At 39.4% G+C, this 10,989-nt stretch overlaps 1 pseudogene; it reads right to left on the bottom strand.

The window, feature by feature from the left end:
- Positions 1-1,110: 1,110 nt before the first annotated feature.
- On the bottom strand, positions 1,111-2,743 carry LOC118615885 (annotated as a pseudogene).
- Between the last annotated feature and the right edge of the window lie 8,246 nt (positions 2,744-10,989).

Genomic DNA, 10,989 nt, shown 5'->3' with positions numbered 1-10,989 from the left:
TCATGCTATTTAAATCAGTCTTTAAATTTCACTTCCAATTAAGTGTTTCTCTACTTTCCCCGGGCAGGAAAGAAGGGTGTCGATTATTTTTTTCCTTCTTCCCTGGCTTCTGCAACTCAAATTTTTATTGTTATTTGTTCATTCTTACCTGATGAGATATATATATATATATATATATATATATACACACACACACACACACACACACACACATATATGTATATATATACGTTTATATATGTGGAGAATAGAGAGAGAGAAACATTGTTGTGAGAGAGACTCATCTATTGGTTGCCTCTCACGCACAACCCAACTGGAGCTGGAGATCAAACCTACAACCCAGGTATATAACCCTCTGGTACAAGGGCCAATGCTCTTAAAACTGAGCCACTCTGGCCAGGGCAGCAACTCAATTTTAAGAATAAAAGTGTGAGAGATAAAAATTCCACAAAGAAAGGCTCTTTATTTATGCTGTTAGTGATTTTATCTTGCATTTGAATTCTCTCTTTTATGAGCGGCATCCAAATGCAAGGTTATCAAAGGGGGTACATGAATGGGTTCTTACGTGGACTCCATCAACACCTCATCTCTAAATTGCACCATTCCCTGAGTGTTGCTGCCTGTTTGACTTTTTTGGAGGTCCCGCTTCATGCTGGCTTTGGTAGTAAACCTGCCTGACATCTGCTTTTCCTAGCATTTAGTATTTCAAGATGACATCCACATGAAAATATACCTTATACCACATTTGGCCTGTATTTTTTTTTTTTTCAAAATTAAGTTATTTATTTGGTCCTAGATCTAGGGTCTGACCCAGAATAGAGCTAACTTCTGGGCAAGGACGTGGGAGCAGCAGCAGGGGTCTAAGTCATTGCCTGGCCTCCTGCCACCCTGATAGCACTGGGAAGGTACAGAGTGACGGCTAAAGGTTGAGCTCCATGGTGACCTTCTGTGTCCTCTGATCACCTGCTCTAGGGAGGGACCTCCCTGGGGTCTGTGCAAGGACAGCAGGTCACACTTGTTCTCTGGGTCACTGCCCCAGCCTTTGTTGTCTGTCAGGACAGGCAGCTGGCACAGGCCGAGTCCAGGTGGGGGTCAGAGCTGTGAGATTTCTTATCTCTTCCATATCTGGAAGCTTTTGTCTTTCCCACCACTTACCACTCTCTGGCCATCTGGATGCCAGTTGATAGCGTATACCTCATCCAGTGGCCTGGCAAGTGTGAGGCCAGCTTCTGGGCCTTCACATCCTGCACTTTCAGTGCTGCCACTGACCGGTGCTGGCTGCCCAGCTGACACTGCAATCTGGTACATAGCAGACATGTGACTATGCGGGGAAAATGGAACTTGCCTGTCCTGCCATCCCACCGCTTGATGGATTTGTTGAAGGAGTCCCTGGTGACCATGCAGAAGTTAGAGGAGAAGAGCACCTGGTTAATGAGGGCCTGGTGTCCCGCTTCTTGTCCTCTGCTGGGGACCAGAGGAATAAGGTGAATTCATCTGAACTAGACACCAGCCGCTCTGGGTCCTGGTCCCGCACAAGGTTGTATGGGCTCAGAGCTCTCTCTTTTAACTCTTATTTATTTATTTATTTATTTTGTGGTACGTGCCCCCAGCGGGAACCGAACCTGGGACTCTCTGGTCCGCAGGCTGACACTCAATCGCTGAGCCAAACCGCCAAACCGGCCAGGGTTTTTTTTTTTTTGTACGTGCCCCTGGCGGGAACCAAACCAGACACCCTCTGGTCACAGGCGGATGCTCCAGCCGCTGATCGGCCAGGGCCTCTCTTTTAACTCTTGCAAGGACCCTTGGTGGTCTTGGGCATTAACTGAGGCTTCGGCTGGCTCAAAGGCTCCCGTGCACAGGACATAGCCAATGCTGAGGTCCATGGGGTTCACCCAGTAGCTGTGACCTTGCAGAGTCCAGCATAGCACTATTGTGGGCCCTCCAGACTTTGATGGTGCGGGCCTGGGAGGCAGAGTGCAGAAGCCTGTCTCCTCCCCATCAAAGACAAGTGACTGACTGGGTGTGCCTGGTGAGCACGCGCTCACAGTGGCCCAAGGTTATGTCTCACTCGCACTCTGCCATCTGCCAGCGGTGCACCTGCTGGCCACGTAGTGGCACTCGGAGTTTGTATGGAGGGCTTCCCAGCTCGGCCCGCGATCCACATGCTATGGCCGGCGAGTGTCCTGCCCACCTGCTTCCCTGTGCTTGCGTCCCACAGGAGAACCTCCCCATTCTTATAGCCCAAGGCCAGCTGCTTGCCCTCTGCTGACTGGAGTACGCCAAGGACCCAGTGTCTATGTTCCTGGCACATGAAATGCGGCATCTCAGTGCTGCGATCCCAGAAACACGCAGCGGTGTCTCCAGAGCCACAGGCCAAGTACTTTCCTGTGGGGCTGACAGCCACAGAAATGACTGCCTCGCTGAGACCCTCCAAGGAGCTGGTGCAGCGGCTCAGCGCAGACTTTGAGGGTAGCCTGTGGCTGGTAAATTATGTCGGAGAACCTTCTCCATCACTGTCCCTGTGACTTCAGCATCCTCCGCAGTGAGAAAACAATCTCAGCATCGTGGACATAAAAAGCCAGTGGCCGGGTATCCTCCTGGGCCAGCAATGCCTTGCATATAAGCTGCAGCTTGCCGGGGTGAGGTCCAGGGGCACATGGAAGGGGAGCCCAGCAGCTGCTCTCCCGCATCCTGAAACTGCACTTAGTAGCCTCTGCAGGTCCCATGCCTCCGCTGCCGCCATCCTGTGTCCCCACGTGGAGGAGAAAGCAGCCCAGTACTTTTTTGCATTAGTAAAGATTGATCTCTCCACCCTCCTACCTTCAGATTTTAACAGGTGGGAGCCCAGCACCTTATCTATCAAAATCCCAGGGTGCCTAGTTTCCATATGAAAAACTACCTCCTATCATAAAAGATTGTCTTTGCAATCTCTAAGCAGATTGCCTGTGACGTCCATCACATTCTGTTTTAATGCTTATTCAATATAGAATTGTTTTTTTGTGTGTGTTTTTTTCTACCTCTCTGGAGAGGTTTGCTGAATATGGAGAAGATTTTGTTTTCAATTATATTTCCCCAAGACTGCTGGCACCATTCTTTTACGGCCCTCCGTCTTGCCTTGGGGTGCAAAAGCACTCTTCCTTTCCCCACAGAACACACTTAACTTTTTTTTCCCTTGACATTGTTGGAAGTGAAATTGTGTCTTAATTTTTTTTTTGAAATATTTGTTGTTAATGTATATAATGCAACTGAGTTTTGAATATTGATTTTGAATCTTGCAAACTTGCTGTGTGTTTTTTTATTATTATTATTATTTCTAACAGTTTTTTTAAATTTTTTTGCATGGTTTTTTAGGGTATTTATTTATTTTTAATGCACATTTATACACTATTCAAAGGGTATGAAAGCATGCACAGTGAGGACTCATTCTCTTCCTTTTCCTTCAGGCATTCACTTTCCTTCCCGAGGCTGTCAACTTCTTATGCCCTCTCCCAAAGATATTGCTTAGCTATATGAACACTTACTAGATCCTTCTACTTTTCACACTATTGTGTACTTTTCTTTATTATATGATAATATGATAGATATGATATATATGATATATAATATAATATAATATAATATAATATAATATAATATATAATATATCAAATGACATATTATAACAATATATCAAATGCCTCCTCATTTTATGACATACATAAAGCTGTATTTCTATTAGTTCCTTCTCTTTTGGCAGCAGTGTAGTATTTCTCTTATATTTTATTTCTTTCTATTGTTCATTCACTCATTTCAGGAAGACTTCACTGAAGAGCAGTTTAATGTTTCTTAATTTTGCCCTTTTCCTTCCATGATACATACAAGGCTAGTAACATTTACAAAATGATTCTCTATTTTACTTTTCTTTTTCTTACTGACCTATACTAGTAACATAACCTTCTAGAGTTTGTCTCAGGAGCTGAACAAAATATTCTGTAATAATAATGAATATCATCTACTTTCAATTTCCTGAGTTGAGAAATTTCAACCAACTTCAAATACAGATCTGAACTCAATACATTAAGATACTTCCTGATTCTCCTCTCATGTATCTCCCCTTTGTTCTTTTCCTTTAGAGTATTAATTTTAGAAATTACTAAGGTGAAAAGCAATTACTATATTTATTTAAAATCCCTACATGTCTCTGAAGCTTCCTGTTTAGTTTCTGAGTTGAATTTCTTCTGACTTTTGAACTGTGGGTAAGCTACATGCTCAAAAATCCCATGTGGGCTTAAGTGGAGAATGAATTTTGGGCATAACCAAACTATAAATGCTGAATAAGGCATGAGATTAACCATGGAAAGCTAGGATCTCAAGTACTCTATAGTATACTCAGAATTTTGATGCCTTACAATTTTTAAGTATCAAATGTTTTTTATTACTTCCTAACATATGAAATGTTTATATGTGTAAGATTCTATTCCCTATAATCAAAAGAGAAAAAGCTGTAATTGTATAATTACTTCATAGATAAGCACCAGTGATCTGCATCCTGAAGCTATTTGAGCCCACAAAAATCCTACCCCTTAGCTGAGGCCTATTTAGATGGCATTAACTTGCTAAATGTCTTGTGGTTGACACTTGTTGAGGTGACACTTGCATATCAAACTTGATTAAAACCAATCCCTAGTCACATTCAAACATTTCTCGTGCTTTTGCCTCTGTTGAAGCCTATAGATTTTCTGTGATTTCTGAGGCCCATGGCCTGGGGATAAAGCATCAATAACCTTCAGTGACCTGCCAAGAGAGAACACTAAGAAGTCCAAGACTTCATACCTCTTGCCCAGGTCAACAGGTAAAAGCCAAACTATAACAACTATTTATCTATAGAGTTGTAAAAAAGAGCCTCAGCAGATTCAAAGTGCCCTGCCCATATAGAAAAGATCTAGGTACCACACAAGTATCTTAATTTTAATAAAAATCTTTCTGTAATGTTCATTTTGCTCCCCCATGTTCTACTTCCTATATATTTCTCATAGCTTTCAGCTATACACCACATATTGGGGTAAAAAGAGGCTCTATTAATAGACCTCTGCACTGAAATGTTGAGCTCATTTAAAATAATAATAATAAAATAATAATAATAATAATAATAAATGTGTACTTAAAGACCAAGCAGATATCGGTGAATGGTTTCCCTAGTATTGAATCCTAGGTTTGTGAATCACATTTCTAGCATCCTTAAACTGGTAGAGACATCTTCTTTTAAGGACAGAGCCTACATCTGGAGGAGAAGAACACAATCATGTTCCATGTGGGTAACTCACTACTGGGAGTGAGGGTGTCTGGTGAATGAACACACCCTCCCTTTTCTGGTGGTAACTGCTAAGTCATTTCGTTTTCCTGCTGTGCAGTGGGTAAATGGGTGGATCTAAGTCAGCGCTGTTACACCAATATAGCTTCTGTGCTTAAAAAGAACATCAGGAGTTGGGTAGGAGCCTTACTAGTATCTCCTTCAATCCCTGCACTTTTTTCCCTGACTCCTACCAACACGTGGCATTCACAAGTCCTTCAAGCTACATCTTTCAGCTGAATTTAACATACTTCTCTTGATTTATGCCTCTAAAGGTTTAGTAGGGCCAAAAAAAACCAAACCAAAACAACAACAACAACAAAAAAGCCCTTAATAGATCTAGTCCTGTATTTATTTTAAATAAAAATAGTATTGAAAGATTGAAAAAGGAAGTTTTCCCTCAAAAGAACACATCTTTGGTCCCTCCTTGGTTATACTTCAAGACCACCTTCCTCTTGTTGTAACTGCCCTTAGTGACAACATAGGAATATGTAAGTTGATCTGGCTCATTGTTGTGTCATTCTTTTTCAACCAAATAACTAGGGTAAATGCACATTACTCTTGTTACTATGTTCATCAAGGAGGAATCTGCAGCATTTTGTAGGTTTTCATTCTAAACAATCTGATTTTTAAAATACGGATAGATTGTTTTATTTCTTCATAACTTAAATAAACAATGATGGATATTCACCAGAACAAGAACCTCTACCCATTAGAGTGCTGGTTTGATGTAGAAAAGCTCCATTTGACCTTGATAAAGAATCTTAAAAAATGTTATAGACCTGTGTCTTGTCTGCAGGATGAATCCAAATATATCACATTTAAAGCTGTTTCATAGAGTAAGCTTCTAACTCACTTGTTTAAAAAAAAGCCTTGCTTGTCATTAGATGACTTTTTTCCAAATTTCTTCCATCCTACTCCAACTAACTTACACCTTCAGTGAATAATCCAACTGTCATTTTGCATTGTTTTGTCTTTACAGGCATCTTGTAATATTTTAATATTCCATGACATATAGCCCTGACAATAAATACATTTGAATGGTGACATGAATTTATAATAACTTTTAGCATCTAATATTTTAAATCCAACACTAGATTTTAAACTGCTTAAATTGTGTGTGTGTGTGTGTGTGTGTGTGTGTGTGTATACAGATACATGACAGGGAAGAACAGTTTCCTGTCCAAAGGTAATTAAACCTCATAAACACTAGAGAATATATATTTTATCTATTTCAGCTGGCAGGATGAATTATTCTACTTGGAGAAAATTCTAATTGATTTACAGTAAAAATGTGCTGTTATCGAAGAAAAGAGAAAAGGAGTGGAGAGTTTAAATGTGTTTACCTCTTCCTACAGTTTATTCTAATTCTAGTAAATGCTGTGCTCATATGGTTAATGTATCTTTCAATTATATTAATAGTTAATATTATTCTAATATTATTTCAATAATCTTTTAGAGAAGCTTTAAACCTATTTTCAATAAACTTGGCAACATGGTCTAATAAATGTCTCCTTGCGCTACATTCCATTTCCTCGTGATAGCTGCGAACCCTACAGAGCTGCTCTCTTTCAACTCAAGATCCAATCTAGTATTTCCAGGTAGTAACAAATTCTTCTGCTCTCTGATCAGAGCTTTCTGTTTCTCCCTGTATGTCAACAGGGATAGAGAACAAAATAAAGTCACACTGAGGGTGTATTAATCAGGGTTCTCCAAAGAAACAGAAACAAGCAGATAGAGCACTAACCTACCCAGATTCATTGCAAGTACATTTTCTGTCTTTCAAATCTCAGAGCAGCTGCTGGACAGGGCGGGTAATTAGAAATCTTTTATTTATTTATTTATTTATCTATCTATCTATCTATTTATTTATTTATTTATTTATTTATTTATTTATTTTTATCCTCACCCAAGGACCTTTAAGTCCACCCCCGTCCCAGGACAGGGTCTCTTTTTTTTTTTTCTTTTTCTTTTTTGGTACGTGCCCCTAGTGGTAACCGAACTCCGGACTCTCTGGTCCCCAGGCCGACGCTCCAACCGCTGAGCCACACCGGCCAGGGCGACCCGAGGGCCTTTAAAAAGAGGCCCCTAGAATCCCAGGTGTTAAAGAATGTGTGTGTGTGTGTGTGTGTGTGTGTGTGTGTGTGTTGCTCCTTCCTCCTTGCCCATATGATAGTAAAGTCTCCTGACTTAGTCCTCAGTCTAGACAAGTAAGGCCTGTCTGTGAAGATTGTCTCCGTGGTGACCACAGTCTTTCTACGTTAAATATAAACACCAGAGATCCTTCTAACCATTCATAGTCATTCTTAATAGTTGTACAATAGCAAAAACATATCTACTATACACATATACACAATATAACTTTCTAATAGGCTATATAAAATCCTCAGCAAATTAATATAGTAACTGAGATATTTTTTATATATTGAAACTAAAACTATTTTATATGCTAAAAATTATATATTAATGAGTCCAAGTAGATTTGATTTTCTAGATATGGGAAGCCATAGTTGGGAAGATATTATCATGTTTGTTTACTTATTAGTTTTTTCATATACCCATAATTATTATAAACATATTTACCATCCTCCCAATTTTGCTGTGATCCTGACTTCTTTATAAATATAAAGTATTTAAAAAGATATATTTGTTAGGTCTTTTCTCCATTTTTATTTCATGCAAGGATCTCTCTGGACAAAAAGTACAAATAATTCCACTGTGGATCATTTTCCTTAGCAGTCTAAATCTCTGTGCTTCTACTCACTGATAAATGTATCATTTTAATTTTAGATAATTTTTATTTATCTTTGTTTCAAATTTAGCTATACATGAACTGAAATGCAATAGTGTTTTCTACTAACATGGAATAATGAAAAATATATACTGAAAAGAATCATTGCTTACACGTGTGCCTATAAAGATATTCTATCTTTTGGTTATGTCATAAACTGAAGATCAATTTCCTGTGAAATGATGTATTTTTCTTTCATATGGAGTTACTTTTTGCAGTAATTCATTGGTTTTGTGCTTGTGCAGTATAACTGGTTATATATTATATTTGCAGAGGTTTACAGATTTTATTTTTATCTAATTGCTCTAGTAAAAAATGATAACTAATAGATATTTAATTCAACTGTATCTTGAAGGCTAACCCTTCCTCATTAAATAATGTGTCTGTGAATTGCAATTTCATACTGAGTGATTTCTATTATATATGTTCCTTGTGATTGTGTTCACAAATTTTTCATTCCCTAGTCACCTAAAAGAAAAATTTCAAATAAGAAGAAATTGCCCCCATTGGTACAGAGTAATAACTGTTGTGTTGACGCAAGCTTTGATATGAAGAGTGCATAGACTGATGAACCCCTGGGGCCACTTAAGAAGGCTGCTGAGTTAACAGAGTCTGCAAGGTTAGACCTTCCTTGCATGGAATTGAAATTGGCTCAAGGCCCCATGTGGACTCATAAATAGTATAGAATGAACACCTAAACTTAAGCCATTATCTAGTATTCTCTTCAAAGAATAAAGTGTTTGTGTTCTTATGGGAGGGGATTTAACAATATTAGCTTTTCCCAGGACCACTTCTATTTCCTTCTTGTAAAGGAAAAAAAAACAAAAAAAAACAGTCCTATGAACTCTCTCTGCTTTTGAAAAAATAGTTCAACTGTGTCTTCCTGGAGAGGATCAGCAGAGTGACACTGAGTGGCCCTTCTCTGTTCTTAAGGATGTGATTCTATCAGGCACCAAGTATAGTTAAAGTGAAACATAAAACAGATTTTGAAGAGTAAATGTAAATTTTTTTCATATAAAAGTGAAACAAAAGAAATTGTGTGTAATGTGTGATAAATATTTCATCTTGTATATGGTAGAATTGCATCATAGCCCATTTTTCTCAGTTCACAGAGATTTTTTTTTCTTCTTCTTCGTTTTTTTAAATATCAGTTTATGGACAAATGCATTGAGACCTAAGCAGATATGTCTCTCACTCTGGCTTATGCCTATGGGATGTATGATGTTGTCTATTAAGAAGCACATGACAGGACCTGTGTAGATTCACTCTCCATCTGCTTCCTGGCAGCCCCACTCCAGGTAGAACTTGATCACCGTTAGTCCTGTGCCAGGACAGCATCTGGATGTAGTTTAACTTTTGTCACAAGGCTGTATTTGAGGCAGAACATGATAGGAAGAAAAAAAAACATATTGTGGGTAAGTGCAGAGTATTTCACTTTTCTTTTACACTTTGGAGAGTGGTAACTAAAAGCTTTACTTACTGAGAATTTGATCTCCAATATAAACAGAGGATTTCTGTAGTCCTTGTCCATGTAATAACTACCCTCTAGAACAAAATCTCCTCATTATATGGCATTTACAGGATATTGCTCAGCTCCCTGCAGTCAATAGTTGAGCAATAAAAGGCTCTCCAAGGTCGCTTTCTGACTTGACAGAGGTCAGTCAGTACACGACCCTGTTAAGCTGAATCAGGCTGAACTATGTCCCCTTTTCCCAGTATAAATGGCCTCAGCTTCAGGAGGTCCACTGCAGATCCTTTCAAGATACTTATGCACAAAAACTTTTATTCACTGCAGACAATTTTTCTCTTTGTTAGATCCAAACACATTTAATCTAAACATTTGAGTTGATGGCCCTAAGGAGTTATATTTGTGTGATTCAACATTAAGTGAGCCTTTTAAATATGGTGATGACTCTTTGGACAAGAATTTATAAAATACCTGTGAGATGACAGCATAATACTTACCCATATGTACTATTTCTTTTCTTATTTTTATGAATCACACTTGGTGGTGAAGGCTAACAGTGGATTTTCAATTTCTCTTCCACTTATTTTCTTAGTGAGGTGTTAGTTTCTATTTCTGCTCTAACAAATGACAATAAACTTAGAGGCTTGAAACAAGAAAGACACTTATTACCTTAACGTTACGTAGCTCAGATGCCCAGCAGAGTTTCCTGGGTCTAGAATCAAGGTGTTGACAGGGCTGCATCCCTTTCGAGGTTGTAGGGAGAATCTGTTTCCTTGCCTTTACCAGCATCAGGAGACTGCTAGCAGTTCCTGACTCGTGGAAGTACTCCATTCTTAACCCAATGGCAGGTGGGGTTCTTTTCACATCCTATCACCTTAACCTCTTCTGCCTCTCTCTTCTGCTTTTAAGAAGACTTGTGATTACATTGGGCTCACACAGATTACCCAGGATCACTTTAAATTCATGTGCTTGACAGCTTTTAATGATATCTGCACCCTTAATTCCATCATGTCATGTAAAGCGATATAGGCACAGTAATTTGGACATAGGCATTGTTAGAAAGGGGGAATTTTCTGTCTACCATAAATGTTATGGGATTTCAGGTTCTCACTCAGACCAGATGGGTTTAGTAGTTAAGCTTAACTGGTTGCTGTAATTACCAGTAGTGCTCTTGCCATTTGAGAATGAGCTGTTGGGCACGGTGCTCTGCACTTACTTCTTCACGAATGCACCCGAGGTCGCAAGGCTTTATGACCTGCTTCCATGTGCTTGCTCACATCCTCTCCCCATGTGAGTCCCCATCCTCGGGGCACTTTGTGGCAGTGTCTAAATTGCTGTCAGCGGCAGAATCATGAGATGCTTGTCCCAGTCTTGGGATTGTCTCATCCTCTAGTGTCCAGT

Source organism: Molossus molossus, unplaced genomic scaffold (genome assembly GCF_014108415.1).
Source record: "Molossus molossus isolate mMolMol1 unplaced genomic scaffold, mMolMol1.p scaffold_m16_p_1, whole genome shotgun sequence".
Taxonomy (NCBI): domain Eukaryota; kingdom Metazoa; phylum Chordata; class Mammalia; order Chiroptera; family Molossidae; genus Molossus; species Molossus molossus.
The sequence above is the reverse complement of the archived record's forward strand: the minus strand, read 5'-3'. Positions and strand labels throughout refer to the sequence as shown.